The sequence below is a fragment of the Falco cherrug genome, chromosome 15 (assembly GCF_023634085.1).
Source record: "Falco cherrug isolate bFalChe1 chromosome 15, bFalChe1.pri, whole genome shotgun sequence".
Lineage (NCBI taxonomy): Eukaryota > Metazoa > Chordata > Aves > Falconiformes > Falconidae > Falco > Falco cherrug.
The window spans coordinates 17690539-17710262 of record NC_073711.1 but is presented as its reverse complement, the minus strand read 5'-3'; positions in this window follow the sequence as shown (position 1 = coordinate 17710262).

Below are 19724 nucleotides of genomic sequence, written 5' to 3'. Positions count from 1 at the left end.
TTCACAGCCTGATTTATTGTGGCACAAAAAAAAAAAAAAAAAAAAAAAAAAAAAAGAAAAAAACCATGAGAGACTGAGTCATTGAAGTGAATAAATCTTTAAGAGAGCCTTAGTACTGCTGTTAATTTAAAAAATCTGCCTAAACTTTTGCTGTGTTGAACAGATTTTTATATGTACTCTATAAAATTGGTGGCTGTTCTTCCTCAAAACTAGATGTGGGTTTCTTTTAATTACTGGTTTGTGATGGGATTTTCAAAGCCAGCTCCGCAGCACACAAAGATGGGAAGAAAGGGAAGGGAAGGGAAGAGAGCTTTGCTCCGATTGCTCTGGAGATACGCCAGCTGTGTAACTCAGCTTCTCACACCAAACGAACAAAAACCCCAGACCTCCCAGAGGGATGAGGGTTGGCAGTAGAAAAGATTGCATGGTAGTCAGCAATGGGAGCTAATTACCACTCCATCCTACTTTATGGTGCCTATGCAAAACTGGGGAGCAAGGTAAGAAGGTACGTTTCTTTGACTGGCTGAGTGTCTTCTCTTCAGTAAGGGAAGTTTAAAGGCATGATTAGCAAAACACTTCAAGAAGGAAGCATCAAAACTCTTCAGAGGAATCTGTTTTCAGAATAATCACCAGAGAATTTACAAAATCAGCTTTGTGGCAAAATGAGAAAAGCAGCGTTCTAAAAAGTTCTTCCTGTTGAAAGTGTTGAGTTGGAGTACCTGGGGGTTCAGCTGGGTTAAACTGCGCCTTATGAAAAACACACAAGAGGAGTTAAAGTAGATTTTCTGCAGTGGCCCTCCATCAGATTGAAGATTTAACTCCTTAGCAGGGCAATATAAAGCACGACCGTCCCATCCCACATGTATTAAGATCAGCAATATCAGCAAAGGACAGAATACCTGACTCAGACTTGCACCAGAACGAAGCTCCTTTCCTGAAAAGGTAAAGGTTTTACTAGTGTGAACTGGGAATTCTTCTAGGGTAGATGTGATGAGACAAGCAGCGAGAGTCTCTTATTTGCATAGAAATAGCAGCGAGATTCCCATACGTTTTCAGAGAAATAGTGAGTTATATAAATACTCTGCCCTCCCTGTGCCCTATTTCCTCTCCACCTTCAAAACCCTAGATCTGAGTGACACAGATGCAGGTCAGCAAGGCACAGAAAGTGGCTGCCTGTGGCAGGATTTGGCCCAGAATAAGAGATTTCCATTCTCTTCTCTTCCATAGTGGAGAGGAAGGTAGACGGTTGATAGTCTGTAACTTTATATGTGGAAGGGGGTTAGACATTGTTAGTAATTTTGCTGATTTACAAATGTCTTGAATTAAATGAGATTACAGGAAAAGTCCATTCTAATTTAATAAAATTAAATGTAATTAGATACTGTATTAATTTTTGTCTGTCAGATTTATTACGTTTAGGAGGATTTGTAATATAGTATAAATTTTAGCTCATAATAAGTCGTCAGAGTAATAGTGAAATGACTTAATTTTATTAGACACTACAATTCTAAGTGATTAATTTCTTCTTTTAAAAGATTGGTTTCTTTACTTGACAAGTCTGTGTTTATGAACAAAACTTTTAAATTTAGTTACCATCACGTCACTCTCAAAATTAATAAACTTAGGTTTTTATCATGAACAACGTTTGTGCTAATCTTAGTCCTATGGCACAGAAAAGGGAAAAAAGAAAACAAAAATTGAGATTGGTTTGCTTCTTTCTGCTTCGCTGGATGAAGGAGAAATTCTGTCTGGATTCCCAGCATAGCAACCAGCCCATGAATCCCATTTGTTAGGAAAATCTTCCATTTGAAGCCAAATTTTAGAAAGCTGGCACAAAACCAGATATCGATCTAGTGAATGTTTGAGCATTTTTCCTGTACTTCTGTTGTTAATGGAACAAGTTGCATGTTTTTATGCTATATATGCTGATCAGCTAAAAAAGAAAGTGTGTCCTACCCATGGTCCTGTGAGATTAATTTTACTTAGGACAAATTTAGGCCATAGCAAAATGCTGATGATACAACCAGCTTGTGTGTTTCTATTCTCAGCCACTGCCACAACAGCAGCGGGTTTGGTACGCTGGAGAGCCTGTCTGGTGATCATTTCAGACCTTATCTGGGCTCTTCCCCTCCCTTGTTGTGAGTAAAGACCTTTTACCAAACCGCAGGTCAGCCGCAGTGAACCAGAGCCTCTCTCTTTCATTTCTTCTGCTGTTCTCCTGCGCAGACTGAGAGTGAAGCCGACCTTCGCCATAAATTTCAGCATTCCCATCTCCAGCTGTTAGCATGATGCTGACCATTGGTTTAACTCTGGTCAGGTTATCAAAAATGACAGCTTTCCAGTGATGAATTTAGCTTATTTCTAGAACAGGAAAGAATATTTTTACTGATTTTCCTTTATAAACTTTTTAACTCACTGTAAAATACTCTCAGAATGGATTCAACAGCTCTTGCCAGGCAACAAATTACTGCAGGTGAATAATAGATGTTCCACGCTACCAGATTTGCTTCTTTTGCCGTTATTTATTTCCTGCTAGGTTAGGCAGCCTCCTCTTTTACCTCATCCTCAGCCTGGCCCTGCTTCCAAGTGGATGGTCTGTGCAGTCTTTTCAGTTTAAGATGAAAAGCAAACAATTGACAAGGGGCAGTAAGTAGCACAAATTCATCATCCATTTCTCCATTTCATGAACAACCTGAATTTTTGAAACTGTTTTCATTCCTTTTGGAGCCTGGAGACTGCTGAAGTAATAATAGCTTACCCTAGGAGCAGATTTCTTAGTAAACACTATACCTTTGTGAAGAAAGAGCTATTATTATGTTCCATAGAAAACCAACGATACAGTTTTATTGTTTTTTGGGAGGTTTTGTTCCAAAGTATTTGTTTCTTTATTAAAAGATGTAGAAAAGTTTGTGGATTTTTATCGATCCATTCTAGCATAAACCTGTGATTTACCATTTCTGAGTAACCTTTTATGAAATCGACAGTATCTAGAGATTGTTAACTAGATGCTTCATTACACAGCTTGCGTCTTTGTACATCACAAGCCGATATTACTGTCTACTGAGGAGCAGAACTCTCACCTGTGTTTTAAAAGTCACAGATTTTTGGAAGGAAGAAACTGAAAGCTTATTTTGGAGCTTATGTCTGTATCCTTCACTGTAGTTTAAAGTATTCACAGTCAGCAGCAACTGAAGATCTAAGAAAAGCATTTCTATTTTGATACCTACACAGCAGAACATAGCTCTGGGAATTGTATGCATTTGGGGGTACTTATGCTATGTATAAAAATAGGTGGAATGGAATCAATATTTATAAAAAATGACATTTTGTCTATAAATGTTAGTGCAGAGTTTAAATATTTGGTTTCACACTGCTCAAGCTAGTCCATACATTATCAGAAATTAGTATAGACGTGACTGCTGGCACATAAACTTACCGATGCCTTTTAAGCATCCTTAATCATATCTACCTCTTTCCACATAATTCGACATAGATGGAATGCACCCCAAGTTTCTTCCCAAAGCTGAAATAGTAATCTATAAAAGGAGAGATACTAGTCCTGCAGTGACTAAACATTAAATGGCTATGATAACTGCTTTTTAGACAATGGATACCACTACAAAATGGCAATTTACTGCTGCCCATGTCATCGTGCCCTCCGTTTTGAGCCTTCAGAATACAAAGCTGCTGGACATTTTGCTAAGTCAAAGATCACCTTATCAACAGGTATAATTTTAAAAGCTTCATGCAGATTACAATTAAAAAACAGCAAGAATTTGTCAGTGACTGCCCTTGAGATTTACTGATAAAGATTCTATTTGGTGGTAATAGCAGAGCTATTATCCTGGATCAATCGCTAAATTTGATGATAGAGCCATATGCTTGAAAATAAAATTTTCTTGATAAGGAATGCCAGGTATTTCTGTCTAATTTTCTTGCAATAAAGTGTTCACAACACAAACTGCTAAGTAGCCTATATAATCTGTTGATATATGAGTGAGCAACAGAAAAGTACAGACAGTGTGGTGTTATATAGGTCTTAATTATAAGATGCCTTTCACACCTCTGATTGGCTGTAAGAATTCTTATATTAAGTCGAATTACTTCAAGTATTCCAAAACAAAGAACCATAATTTCATTAATTCAATAAAATATCTTTCTGTATGGGGGAACTACAAGAGATCTTTTGCACAGATCTATTAATAGTTACAATAAAGAAGCAGGAAAAGCGTTATAATACTATAGATGAAAACGACTACAAGGTACAGAGAAAGTCACTACCTTTACTTGCACAGTTTATTATGAAAACCTAGGAAAAGATGTGAGGTAACCTTTATGCTGAAACGGCTGGACAATCTTGGATTCTTTTGAAGAATCTTCAAGCCTTTTGATTTTGAAGCCAAGGTGTGAACTTACTCATTTCCTATTGATCATGGGTTTGACTTTATTATATTTTTTGGAGAATATAGGAGACCAATTACAGCTGGAGTTGTTGCAAGGTTATACCAACACGTGTATTTCACATATTTTTGGATATTTAATGGAAAACAATAAAATGAATTAAAAGTACAAGGCTTCTTGTGAGTTCTTATCTATCAACCAAGAAAATAATTTCATCCTGTCAGAGGAGAAATTAAAATTGGAGTCCTACCCAACAAGGTGCAAAGTTATTGCTTACTATATAAGTAAATAAGCTCCTTTTGCAGTGCTGTTTAGGATGGTTGGATTCAGTGTTTTTCTATTTTTTCTATTTCTAGAAAATGTTTTTCTATTTCAGAAAAAAAAATAAAAATCAATCCAGATATATTTTAGTTCCTTTATGGGAACAAAATATCTAGGTTAATACATGTGTGCAGTGATCCTCAGTCATAACTTCCTACTGTGCTCCAACATGGGAAATGGAATTGGAACAGAGTAGGAGACTTACACAGAAGTTGTTTCTAGGGAAGCAATATTCTAACAGAAAATGCAGATTTCACAGAATCCATTCGGGGTTTCTAGAGTTGTTTCCAGGGAAGGAATTTCTCAACTGAAAAGGCAGATTTCAAAGAAACAGTGGGGGGGGGGGGGTTGGTTTGGGGTTTTTTTTTGAGTATGCAGATTCTGTTGATATTTTTAGTAGAAATCAAGCAGTTGATTGCCCTGGTATGCTTTGAATTTTTTTCCCAGCAATACAGAAGACTCTAGGGTGTTGGGAAGACAAGTTGCTGGCTAACTTGCTGTTTGTCAGCTGCCAGGTGGACTGGAGGATTGTCCAGTTAATTGGTCAACCAAATTCAGATATGTTATTCCACTTTACTAGGAATTCCAGTACAACAATCCATAAGTTTTGATTGAATGGAAACATAGCCATCCAACAGCCTGGTTCCATCCCTTTTTTATAGTCATGGTGTTTCCTTGGCCAGAACTTTTGCATATGACTGCTTTTGCATAAAAGCTGACCTCGATTCAGTATGAGAAGTAGAACGGGGATTGGCAACTTTAATAGCAGTTCAAGCTCATACGTTTCTCCCGGGAAGCAGTGATTTTTGCCTACCCACATAGTCCTTGGTACCAGCTGCCTGAAGCTTGCTCCTGATCCCTCTGCCTCTGGAATGCTGGAACATTTTGCACATTAGCAGACAGCAGAATGAAACTGGTCACGGCTCTCATGATCTTAAAAGGCGTACTGACAATTTGTGCACTTTTAATGAAACTGGTGTATTTCAAACTGTTGTCTAAAAAGAGCTGCCTATCTTGTCCCTAACATTATTGTCCAAAGGATTTGATCATGTCTTGTTATGTATTTAATAGTTTTTGAGAATACTCAGCTATGTTTTTTAGAAGGACAGACCCTAAACACAGAAGTTTTGATTTGATCTCTCATTTCCAACTTTACAGTGTCTTGCTGTTATCAATGCAAAACCTCAAATAACAAAAAGTGTGGAAGCACCTGGACTGAACTTCCCCTGGAATACCGAATGTGCTAAGAGTGATTTAGGTAGGAGTCGATGAACACACTGTCTGTATCGCTGATCCCACCAGTCTCAGAAGAAAGTATATTGCACTCTTACACTGACCTGATCCCTGCAGCTAAGTAAGATTTTTTTCTTTTTTTCCTGTTTTCTTCTAATACCAATGCAAAATATAAGCAAGCAATATGAAGACATACTGCTTTAGATTATACCTCCTGCTGAAGGTAATCTAGCCTCTGCAGATTGGTCAAATGAGAAGTTCTGATAATTGTGTTGTCTCATGCTCTACCTTTACCCTTCATGACATGCAATGTAATCCTCCTTACCCAGGGCATCTGGGATTGAGGAAAGGACTTGTCATGTTGGCAGGCACTGACAGCTATGGAAGGACAAATACAGGAGGGAATTCCTTCCTACAGAAATTCTTAAAATCCTGCTTAACATGTATTACACCTCTATATAAAAAGGAGGTTCTGTGCTGGTATACTCTGCTGACACAGACGTGTTTCCCACATACAGAGTCATGATCTTGTTTCCCTCCCACGTGGAATTTTTTCTTTAACATCTCTAGAGACACATCACAAAGTATTACCTTTGGATGTTGTGTTAAAGGAGCATGCTATTTTGGGGAAAAAATAACCATGTGTTGCTACATTTTTACTAGTACATAGTTTACTTGTCTGTACTAAGGAAAGGTTTGCTAATTAGTCTCTTCTCAAAAAGTTTTCATTTAATCTATTGTCTCGGATAATTTTCCGTTAGTTCAATCTATTGCTATCCTTATTTGCTTCTTTAAGCAATTATAATACCAGCAGTTTTTGTAAGTAAACCTGAAGGATTTCATATTCACTTACAGTAGGAAAGGTATATGCTGCCACTTCACTGGCAACGTGGGACACTACTGAGACCGACAGAAAGTGCCGACCTTCCCTCCTTCCTCAGCCTTCGGTTTTGTCTGCTGCCTCCACAAAGCACCTTTCTAGAGTGCCCACAGTGGAGAGCAGAGAGTTTTTTACAGTCCATTCTCAAAATATTTCTGTGGGGGTTTGAAATGTTTTTAACTTACCTTTTTTTTAACCAAAGCTGTATTTGAAACTGAAAATACCAGTTTGGCTGTTACAATAGCTTTCTGCCCGGGCCAGTACTATTGTTTGGAATTAGGCAGGCTTTGCTTTCCTGTTTTGCTTACAGTTTCCACTCAGATTAATTGAATATTATGTATGAAGTGTCTTTAATTTCTTGCATTAGTCTCCCATTGGGAAAGGCAAAAAGCTGGAAACTCACCCCTATAGTTTAGCACCTATCATTTTTTCATCTGTCGTGTTCCATTTCAGCTAAGGGACTCTTTGGATGTCTTTCAATGTACTAAATTCTACATGGATCTAAAAATGTGTTTAGCTGGCAGTCTTCTCCAGCTACTTTTTTGGTAATGTTCTCTAAAAAAGGTATTTTGCAGCAGCATATGAAAAATAAGATTTCAAGAATTTGGGATTTCTATGATTCCAGTATAGGTTTGTTTGGTTTTTTTCTCTGACTTTATCTAGGTGGTGGTGGACACAAACTTTGTGGAATGCATAAGGGCCACGACTGACATCAGCTCCTTCATCTTGTTCTTTCTGTTCTCTCAGGAGATCAGCTCTGTGCTGGTGAGTTATCACAACTGTTTGTCTGATAAGCCAATGATAATGGCTTTGCAGATTGTGGCTTCCTGCCGCACTCCTTCTTTGTCTGCGCTCTACACCAGACAATATTTGAATGACTGACTGAAGCCTTGATGTTTTATGAGCAGTCCAACCCCCCTACAACTGCCAGTACTATCTTCAACTAGATCAGGTTGCCCATAGCCCCATCCAACCTGGGCTCAAACACTTCCAGGGACGGGACATCTACCAACTCTCTGGGCAACCTTTTCCAAGTTTTTCACCACCCTTATTGTAAAAAAATTTTCCTAATATCTTACCCCTTGTCCTATCATGACAGGCCCTATTAAAAATTGTCCCCATCTTTCTTATAAGCCCCCTTTAGGTACTGGAAGGCTGCTACGTGGTGTCCCCAGTGTCTTCTCTTCTCCAGGTTGAACAACCCCAACTCTCTCAGCCTGTCTTCATAGGAGAGGTGCTCCAGCCCCCTGATCATCTTTGTGGCCTCCTCTGGACTTGCTCCAACAGGTCCATGCCCCTCTTATGCTGGGGGCTCCAGAGCTGAATGCAGCGCTGCAGGTGGGGTCTCACGGGAGCAGAATAGAGGAGGAGAATCGCCTCCCCCGACCTGCTGGCCACGCTGCTTGTGAGGCAGCCCAGGATATGGTGGGCTTTCTAAGCTGTTAAAGAAAAACCTGACAAAGATATGTTGGGGGGGGGGGGGAAGCATTAGTTCTGAGATGTTAAATGTTGATATATTTTTATTTTCAAGAATCCTTTGATGCCAAAGTGTATCCTTGATTCAGTGTCTGGATTGCAATTGATTGGCATTGCTTGATGTGGATACATAATAGATCAACTGCTTCTAACATGTTTATGCCAGAACTTAAGTTCCTTATTTGCTGCTTTCCAGACCACCCGGCCAAGTTGTGGTATGTGCTTAAACACATAGCACAAAGAGAATAGACCTATAAGAGAGACATGCAGAATGAGTACTGAATTGGTTTCTATCTTCTCTCAATGGCTGTTGAAATCTACTTAGACAGAAACAGAATCAATTTCCGTTCTGGGACTCAGAAATGATTGGGTCTTTGATGGAAGTGGCCCACTTCTTAAAAAAAAAAAAAAAAAAAAAAAAAAAAAAAAAAAAAAAAAGGAGAAACACCTGCAAGATTTTTCTCAAACTTAGGTCTTGGGGGGGGGGATATTTTTTTTTTTGAGTTGTTTTTTTTATTATTTATTTATTTATTTAATCTGAAAAGCAAATGCTGTTCAGGTGTTTTCAATTAGTATTTAAAAATCTTGTTCAGAACTTGAGCATGCAAAGTCACACTTGACAGATTTGTTGCAATGTCTCTAGGAATCAAGCTGTGTAATTCTGGCTCCCTATACTCATCTTACAAGCTAACTGCTAGCAGAGGTTATTGCCATCCTCATGGGTAGCTGAAGAATAAGCAAGTGAGCGCATTGTTTCTTGAGAGCCACTAGATTTGGACTTTGGTTATTGGGGAGGGCAAAATACAGCGATGTTCTAACTCCCTGTCAGTACTCCCGTGAGGAACAGTGAGTCTCTAGTGATCATCTAACCTGGTTTCTACTGAAGTCAGAGGATATTTTTATGATCTTTGGTGAAATAAAGTAAGAATTTCAATGGATGTCTTCCGCATTTAAAAAGGCTTTTGGAGAAAACCTCTGAGCAATTTAAGTAGCTGTCCTGGTTTTGGCTGGGATAGAGTTCATTTTCTTCCTAGTAGCTGAGATAGTGCTGTCTTTTGGATTTAGGATGAGCGTAGTGTTGACATCACACTGATGTTTCAGTTGCTGCTGAGCAGTGTTTACACAGAGTGAACGATTTTTCAGCTCCCACCTGTGAGCAGGCTGGGGGGCACAAGGAGCTGGGAGGGGACACAGCCGGGACAGCTGACCCCAGCTGACCCAAGGGATGTCCCGTACTGTATGGTGCCATGATCAGTGTATCAACTAGGGATCATTGGGAGTGATGGTGTTTGTCCTCCCCAGTAACTGTCACATATGACGGAGCCCTGCTCTCCTGGGGATGGCTGAACTCCTGCCCACCCATGGGACGCGGTGAATGAATCCCTTGTTTTGCTTTGCTTGCGTGCACAGCTTTTGCTTTACCTATTAAATTGTCCTTGTCTCACTTTCACTTTTCCAATTCTCTCCCCCATACCACCATGGGGAGAGTGAGCAGGTGGCTGCACGGGGCTGAGCTGCTGGCTGGGGTTGAACCACAGCAACAGCAAACTCTGTATGCTGTGCTGCCTTTTTCAAAACTTGAACTCCTAAGAGTTTCCATTACAGATACGTTTTACTAGTTGATGAGGTGAAGTATGAAAAAACCACGTCATCATTTTTCTCGGTCAACAATTAATTTGTTGTTTCCACAGAGGGTGTTACCATGTTTAATTTTTAGTAACTCTTTAACTGTTTATGACCCTAAGAATCTCTGTCTATGCTAATGATATACTATAGTTTATTTCTGTTTATTTCTGCAAGTCATTGTTCAGTTTCCTGTTTTGTAATATAACTATCTGTTTATCACTTGTTTATCTTCATTCTTCATCTTGGTTTGGCTCCTGCAAATATGTGATTTTTATTTACTGCATATTCCTCTCCTTTTATATTTCATTCAATTTTACGTCAGCAAGATAACATTTTTCCTTTTCCTGCATCTGAACTACTGAAGATTTCCTCAAGTGCTTCTATGCTGACGTTTTGTCCTAAATGTGTGTTATGCTCTTCCCGCATTTTTGTGCTTATTGCTGTGTGCCCTTCAGTCACGGTTTTGTAGCTCATTTGATTCTTGATCTTTTGTATTATATTTTCCAACTGTAGTGCTTTCTGCTCTCACTCCTGTTTTTTGTCACATCACTGACATGATGCCATCTCATTAGCTTCCTTCATTATATTATTTTACCTGGGTTTATGTCTAATGTAATTCTGGTTCCTAATAATAATGTTTCTCCTCTTCTAAAAACTGTGCAGTATATCACAATTCTTCCACATCTTTCCCCATCCTGCTCTTTCTGTTTCTACTTCCCTTCCCCACTGTCATATCCTAGTTGATACCATCTTGATGAATAAATTATCAAGATTGCTCTACAAGAAATCTGTCATGGGATATGTGACCTCTTTTAAATCTGAGATTTAGCTATGAATTCCATATTAGTACTACATGAGCTGCTCTTATGTAAATGTATAGAAGTGGTGTCTGACAATTTCTTCTGAAGACTTTCCTGTCTTTGTTCTACTTTTCTATGCTTCTATAATTTATCACTTTTAGGACAAAGTGAGTGACTTTGAAAAGGATGTTTTGCCCTAATTATAGCTTGATTGAAGTAAAGTTCAAAAAGATGTACTCAATACAAGCCTTGTAAGGACGTTAGTTTTTACATATCAATAAATAAACACACATGGACACATGAAAAAGGTGGTTGTTTTTTTTTCTTTACCTTTATTCTTTCATAATTAATAAAGGGTAAAAGTTTATTATTATTATGATAATCACTTTTAGGTTCTTAGCTCAGCCAGGAGAAGGTAGTACTGGAAACCTTAGTTAAAAAGTTCACTAAATATTTTTTTTTCAAATGTTCTACATTAAATGAACATTTGTACTGTTTGGCTTTTAGTAAAACCTATCTGGAAAAAAAATACCTTAAAGTTCATCCTTTAGTATTTAAGCAGAAGACCCAGGGGTAACACAATGAACTTTCAAGAAGAAACATTCATTTTGTGTTTTCCTTTTATGTTATGAAAATGGTGCAGTCATCTCAGACTTTCCATAACTATAGGAAACATTAACAAGCGACAAATTAAAAGCAGGTTGGAAGAAGATGAGTGAAACATAAAGCTTTTCAGTTATCTGGCTTCTCTGGGCTGTTCTTAAAGCACAATGACCAACCTGGTATTTAATCCTATGTGCTGTTCTTTCAAGAGTGATGTTTTAAAGACACATTTCTGTCTCTTCCTATGTACCCCAGCTCTTTGAACAGTTGATGCCAAGAAACTCTGCTTTCTAACAAGGTATGTAGTTATTGGTGCAACTGAAGTACTTGCAATAAGCTAGCTCTGAATCATGTTCACAGAGTGGAACTCTCGCAAAATGTATTCAAGTCCAAGCCAGCCTTTGTTCAGTAGCTGAAAGGAGGGTAATGTATTTGGGATCCTGACATATATATAGGCTGTTCCTGATGTCATTGTGGTATAATACTGCTATTAATTAAACAGGTAAAGATTCATTATGTCCAGATTGGAACTAAATGCACAAAATGCATCTCTCTACTTCTCCCTGATAATGTGTTCTCTTTGTAGCCAGTGAGGTTTAAAAGAACATGTTATAATCTCTATTTTACATTACTTCTACACAACAGTATTATTGAGCCAGACTGTACTCATAGTTTCAACAAACAGAAACTATTATGAGTTCTGCCTGGTATGTTCTGGGCAGGCAAAATCCACAGATGATGACATACTCAGCCTCTCCTGCATAAAACAAGCACGCTAAGAAAAGAGATTCTACACAGTTCCCAAAAGGTACAGTACCTGTCATCAGTAACCCAAGTGCCATCATTCACAAAGTTAAAGCATGTGTAGACCCAAACTTCCAGGTCCAATATCCTTAAATAGTTCAACTTGCAGAATAAAAGTAAAAGTTAGTGTAACAATTGATGATGAGACTTTGCATCAGAAACATACAAATTATTATATATATATATAATTATTATAATAAAAAATATATTTATATCTATTATAATATATATAATAAAAATAATATAAAATTATTTTATATAAATATAAAATCAGTGTTCTGTGGTTTGGATTTATGGCATTGTAAATGCAAACGTAAGACATCTATTGTCCTGGGCTTAGGAATTCTTAAGCTCAGAAGTGAACTATGGAGGGCAGATTTTAGATTTTATTCTGCAATTTTAAAGTGTATACAACTGTATGTAAGAAATAAGTGGAAAATGGGTAACTAAGTAAAATCATGGACTTTAAAAGCACTTAACAACAATGATTTTTATGAATTTTCAATTGCTTTAAAGACTATACTTTAACTTTTCAACTTAACTGTAGTTTAGTTTATTTTACACAGGAATTTAGGCTCTAAAATTGTCCCAGAAGATGTTTGAAGGCACACAGGTGCTGTAACAACTGACACTGTAAGCTAGAGGCATGCAAGGGCTGAGGCAGAACTTGCAATATTAGTTTATGATCATTCCAGTTCCCACCCCCAATATCTCTTCTTTCTTCTCATTGTTGGGTGACTGTAATCTTCTTTATGAGGTCTCTCTCTGCCCTTTGTGAGGTTTTCATAGATGCATTTTTAATACAGGAACATTTAGAATTTAATTTCTTGTAGTTGTGGACCCATATTAACTGGACATTTTATGTATGTGAATATGTCTCATTATCTCTGTATCTTTCCTGAGGAGATTTGTACAAGAGACATGCTCATATATCCCCCATGCTCAGCTAGGCAAAGTGATCATTTGTGTGCCAGGTCATTTTGGAAAAAATATAAATCTACAAAACAGAAAATCCAATTTTGAATAAGCAAAGCCTGTACATGCCTCAATCAGTTTCACCCAGATTTCTTGGAAGTATTATTCTCCTCATATATCTTGCATCAGATTAGCAGACAAATTGGTTTCATTTTAAAAAGTCTAGAGGACTGTGTGGGTCTGTGTGCATATGTTTGAGATCCAGAGAGAGAAAAGAATGATAACAGACAGCTAATTCTTAGTTTGAACAAGTGCTTTTCCTTATGTTGAAAGAGTATGTATAATCACAAAGTGAATAATTTACAGAAAGCTTTGGAGGTTTTTCAGGGAAAGGATGTATTTTGGGGAGTTGGGAAAAGAATTCTCTGTATTTTATCAGAATGACATTTCATACAGTATAAAGCTCTGAAGCTCAGAATTCAACTATGGGAGAGTTTGGTACAGATATGCAAAATGTGGCATTTCACATAAAGAATCAAAACCACACCAAAAGGATAGAGAAATGAATAAGTGTTTTGTAGTTATTAGCTGTAGTTTGATTAGGTAATGAGGTAAATGGGGATTTTAGTAGAAGTGTGGTGTAGCATAATACAAAAATGCCTGTACTAGTGCAGAAGTATAAGACTGAACATAAGAATATTCTCAATTCATAACAGATTGCATGCAAATTCAAGAAAATATTAGTTAATCTTTAAAGGCAGTATATACAATGCAGCAGAGAAGTAGTGGATGGATTTACAGAAGCCTCACAAAGAATACAAAAGAGAATAGGAATTACAATAGAAAGATAATGACTTTTGCTGTACTTTAAACCAGATTGTGCAGTCCTCCAACATCCACTGTGAAAGAGAAAAACAGCTGGGAGGTGGAGAAGCAACAGATTCTACTGAGTGAAGGCTCTTACAGTATTTAATCCCTTCACTGCACAGCACCTGCTGTGTTAATGCACACCAGTGTCACCAGTGTACTAGTGCCATAGTACACGCTGTTCACCAGCACAGTGGGTGTTTCCTATCTGCAGTATTTGGCAGTAGGCAGGAGGTTTCCTGGGCTGGAGAATGTTCTTTCCAAGCTTTGTTTTTGTTTCATACACAATTGTTTCAATTTGCATCTTGTGTGTTTTTTCCTCGCTTCTGATGCCTCACTATTTTCTTTTAGTTCTTCGCTCTTATTTCACAACTCACACCTAAGTAGCTTTACAGAAAATGTCCACCAAATGTTTTCATTAACAGTATATAGTCCAAGCCTGAAATACGAGAGCGTACTTCTCCTTGATGCCTGCCCAAGACTTCTGTGATCTCACAGGTATGTCTTAGACCTCTGGTGAGCTCTGTTGATGAACCCTGGTGGCCATATGTCCACCTAAAGTAGCCTCGGCAAAAAGCCTTCCTAGTTCAGGGGCTATCTCTCTAGGTTTTCCCACCTCTGAATATGTAATGAGTCACCCTGTGGCTGCACAAAGACTGGTGCAAATAAGGTCTTTCAGTTCATACTAGTTTGTATATGACCTTTATTCTCTCTTGTTCATTAACTGAATGAGGCAATTTACTTTTATTGGGTTTTATTAGTTTTAAATTTCAAGGCTATTTTGCCCACCCTGCAGTCTGAAAGTTAAAGAAATGAAAATGTTAGAAAGTTCTGCCTAGCAGAAGCACTTTTTTTTCCTCTGAGTCAGGCTCTGTTTCCACAGTAATGATACCACATGTATTAATTATTGGAATATCCAGCAGTACAAGTTTACATGCTTTAAATATCTATCAGACTAACACAGGGGAAAAAAAAAAAAAAAGGCTAGTGCAATTAGTCAAATCTTTAGAGCAATTTTCAGTCAGCTGAATGAGATAGTATCAATCTACCACAGCGTTTTTGATCTGTAACCTGGCACTGCAAAGCCAGATTAACTTTATTGTCAAATTTATTTATTAGTCAAGTCAGATGGAAAGTTACTTGATGCTGAAGCAAAATGCCTAGCTGGTATGTTCAGACTATACCTTAAGTATGTGTGTATCATTGCAATGTAAAAAAAAGCGGGGCAAAGGAAGTTACGATTTGCTTGCCCTTCTCAATTGATCAAATTAGAATAGATCAATAACATCAATCTTAATCGATCTAATTATATGTCTTGTACTTTTGTGAAAATAGGTTGACAAGGGCAATTGATGCTGCCTAAGTAGTACTGAGGAAATACATATAAGTCAGTTTTACAGCCCCAGATTGACCAAGTCTGCCCTTTATAACAAGAATCAGTACCAATAATAACCAATAAACCCTTCTTTAAATACTATTGGATATTTTACAGTATAGCAGAAATTGGTTGTGCTGTGAAGGAGTCCATATGGAAAGCTTGAAAAATTTTTGTCAAGTACTATAGTTCCTTGACTTTAACATTTGAAAAAATGTTTGGATTAGTTTTACAGCTTTAAGATATTAAAAGTAATTTTGGCCTTCAAAAGAAGGTTAAAAGGTAGGTTCTGTTAGTGTACCTAATCTCATCAATACTTACCAGCATCTCAGTATCCTTAATTGAGGTCAGTAATTACTAAAAATTTTAGATCGGTTGTTTATTTCAACTTAATATAAAGGGAAGTATGACAAATCCAGCAGCTGCTACATTTATTACAACAGTATACAAAATTTTATTTCTCTAATTTCATGAAGCCCCTTTCTTTCCTGAACTCTTTTAGAAAAGGAAAAATGAAAAAAAAAAACCAAAATGTTCTGCCTAGAGCATTAGTGGGATGGGTTCCATGAGTGGCTCCTGTTCCACTTCTTCTCCTTTCTTTTGATTATTCCATAGTGACTCCGAACTTCTGGAAACTACTCTGCTCCAAATGTGTCTTATTAGTACTGGGAGAGGGACACACAAAAAACACTGCTCATTTTTTTTTTTTTTGAATCAACACAGATTAAGTCTGTGAATTAATTCTAGAGGCTGTACCCCTTTGCAGTGAAAAAAACGAAAATTAGTTTTACTGAAACTACCAACAAGATTTCTGGATTGCTTGGTTGTATATTTACCACTTTAATATACAGCAGCTACAGTGGTATTTTCCATCTAAGTGTTTTGAGGAGAGAGAGAAAGTGAATCCAATAGTTATTTCCAAGGTGAAATCGATTTTAAGTAGAACCAATGCATTTTATATTCCTGTGCAACTCAAGACTAACTTAGTATTCATGATGCTTTTCTTCATACAGTACTCACGCAGTGTGTTTCATTTGCAAAGTGGCATGCACAGGAATAAAGGCCCAGAGGAATATAACCCTTCTACCTCACACAAAAAGTAAATTAGGTTTTCTTAGCATTCTGTCTCTTCATCATCTGAAAAACCTGCTGCTAGTCAAATTTTCTTCTGATGTGTAGTGTATTTTCTGATAAATTTGTAGCTTGCTTAAAAGGCAGCTGCAGTTTGCATGTAATCAGCAAACATCTCCAATAATTCAAAAGGAAAAGGTAAAACATTAGCACTAGACAAAATGATCAGAGATCAGGTACAGCAGATGCAGATGTTATTAATAACTGAAAAGCAAGTGAGCTAGGCTGCTTTAGGAGATTCAGTATTGTCCAGGAAATATAGGGGTTGCCTGTCCCACCATACACAACAGCTGTTAGGGGAACTGCAGAAAAGCCTACAGGAGAAAGTCTGATGACAATTTTTGGTTCCAGCTTGACAGAAAATGGTTTCTCTAACTTCTAAGATCATGTGTTTGCCAGCGTAGATGCAATTACGTGTGGTATACAGTTACTGAACATTGATAAATATTGTAATTGGCCTTGTACTGATCACATGTCCCTAAGATCAGAATTTGGCATTCTCTGCTTTTGCAGTAGGAAGATGAGTATTTACACACACACACACACACAAATGACTGTAATATACATTTTGTTCATTTGTTAAAGTATGTAAAACCTCAGATATCCAGATTTGTTAGCTTTTACATTTTCAAGGTAGTAGACAAAATCTTGTCTTCATCTTGTAAAGTTGCTGAGACTATGAATGTTTTTGAAAGCCTTTTTTGTTTTACTTGGAGGTACAGGAGGTTCTTAGTGAAGTGACTTTCCCTAAGGCATAAGATTTGATAGAGGAAAAAAAGAATTAAGACAGGCTTTTCTGGCTCCCAGTTTCATGTTATTATCCATCAGATCAAGCCAGCTCTACACTCAGCTCGTTTCAAAGTGCTTTCTTGAGAGGATACCACTAATACAAAGGGGAAAATGTGTCATTTGGGTGAGTGCTGTGTATAGACATTGGGTCTATCACACTGTTTCTAAAAAGAGCATGATAGTCACACAAATTCACAGCAGCCATTAAGTCACTTAGTAAAATTCACAGCAGAGGTCATCCTGTCCACACCAAGTTTTTGTCCTCTTTCCATTCCTCCTACTCGGTAGGCAAACAAATATGTTCTGTGTTAATACATATCACAACAGGCTGGCAATCACTGAGCAACCAAAGCAAATTACTGACAATATCCCTGTGTCAACTTAGTAGCAAATCTGAACACCACAGACTTTACTATGATGAATATAACAGAGAAAAGGAAGTGCTGAATACATGATTCTGCCATGAGCTAAAGGAAAATAATTAATTGAAAACCTAAGTAAGAGATTATGTCAATCTACCTTCTCTGCTGTCCTAATTTTTAAATTTCTTTTGTCTGTCTGTCTACCTCACATAAATGTTCTCATTTTATGAATGTTCTGATGTTTTTTCTTTCTCCAAGATCAGTTTTGTGTATCCGTAGTTATAGCCATTCTCCTTATATGCATCGAGTTGCCACCTTTATTCCTCTTCCTAATTATTCTTTGTTCTTGCTTTAAACACCAAAAGATCTTGGAAGTTTTGAAAATCTTACTACTTAATAGTTTATATTTATCTCATGTTAAACTGCTTTTATCTTGTAAATGTCGGTCCTGACTGGCTGATCTTCCTTTAGGCTTCATTAGTATTTAGTAATCAGGAGTTACAGCATTGCAAATGCTTAGTAATATTTTTCCAAGTACAAATGAGAATTCAGATGACTGGAAGGTGTTAATAAAGAAAGGAAAGAACTAGAACTTCTAGAATATTTAAGTCACTCCTCTAATCCAAAGGTGAGATTTACATTAGGACCTGAAAAGCAAATTCCACTAGTGGCTGACATTTCTCTTCCCTGGAAAACAAAGTTTTGGAAACTTTTAATTCCCCACTGAAATAAAAATGGAGCCACTCAACTGCTTTCAGAGAGGGGAATGCTATTATAACGCTTATATTGGGCATTGGCTTATGAGTTCCATATTCCTATTAAAATTTCATTCCACACCTCTTAGAATCAAGCCAAACAGGAGCTTAAACACTGTCAGACCAGTATGGTAATTGGTAAGCAACAGCTTTTGATTCAGTATTCCAGCCTGGGTCTATGGAAATAGTTTCACTAGCTTTACCAAACAATTGGTTCATTGTATAGAATGTTTTTAGACCAGTGAACCAAATCCTGCCTGCCTTTCTCTTCAGTTTCAGTAGGAGTTTATAAGCAAAGTAACAGAGCTCAGAAAACGGCACACTATCCCACTTGAACTAAAGGGGGAATTTTAGGTAGGTGGAATGTACTTACGAGACTGGAACTCTGCCAGGATTCAAGCAGGAGGACTTGTGGATCTGTCAAACAGCTATGAAACGTGTCTGAAAGTTGTCCCCAAAGTAGAGGGAAAAGAAATGTTTTGTCACCTACAGAGTATTAGGCTAAGAATTTTGTTGCCTTTCTCTGCTTTTAACGTATGGAGGTAAAGGGGGAAAGTGAGAAGTAAAGAGAGCTGCTTTGCAGAACATTCAAAGAAAGGCAGAGGAAAGTGCCAAAAATGGGACAAAATATCAGTGAGTTTCACAGCATGTATTTTATTTTCTGTCCCATTCTGTTAGTAGGTGGTAAATATAAGCAGGGTGTCTAATGTTCACAAAGGCAATAAAACATCTTGAGGTATGCAGTGTGGGCTAGCTTTCAGTTGGTGTTTTATGTAATAGTCCTTTGTAGGAAATGCATAGGGAGAGGAAATTAAGGTGCAGAAACCTCATCAAAATCCAATTTTCTGATGCATTAGAATTGGCTAAACAGAACTCTGTGACTGGTTATCATTAAATTATGAGCAGTCCTTTATTACCTCTCCCCACTTGCCTGCAGTCTAGAAATCCTGTTTAGCGAAACTGGCTTTTTCAGGAACCAGACAGAGCTGTGGGTCAAGAAGTTAAGACTTTTTTTTCGGTTCTACTCTACTGTAAAAAATAACGATAGATTTTTGATGCTTCTAGTCAGTCTCCAAATTGACATAACAGTAATTAGAAGTGATTTTCTTGGTTTCCTTCTCCCCCTTACCAGCTCAGTCTTCCTAGGCAATAACATTCTCCAGAGATTAAAGTGACAGTCTGTAGTTAAGTTAGGAAGCAACATGTCAGAAATAGCTGCTGATTGCTGGATTGGCAGTGTTGGACTCCAAGACGACCCTCAAAAATAAATGTCAGAAAGTGGAAAAACTTTATTTTTTTAATCAATTTTCTCCCTGGCCCTTCTTTTCTCCAGTGAAGTGATGTTTGTGAGTCCTGCCTGGTTTTATCTGTTTGTTGCAATAACGT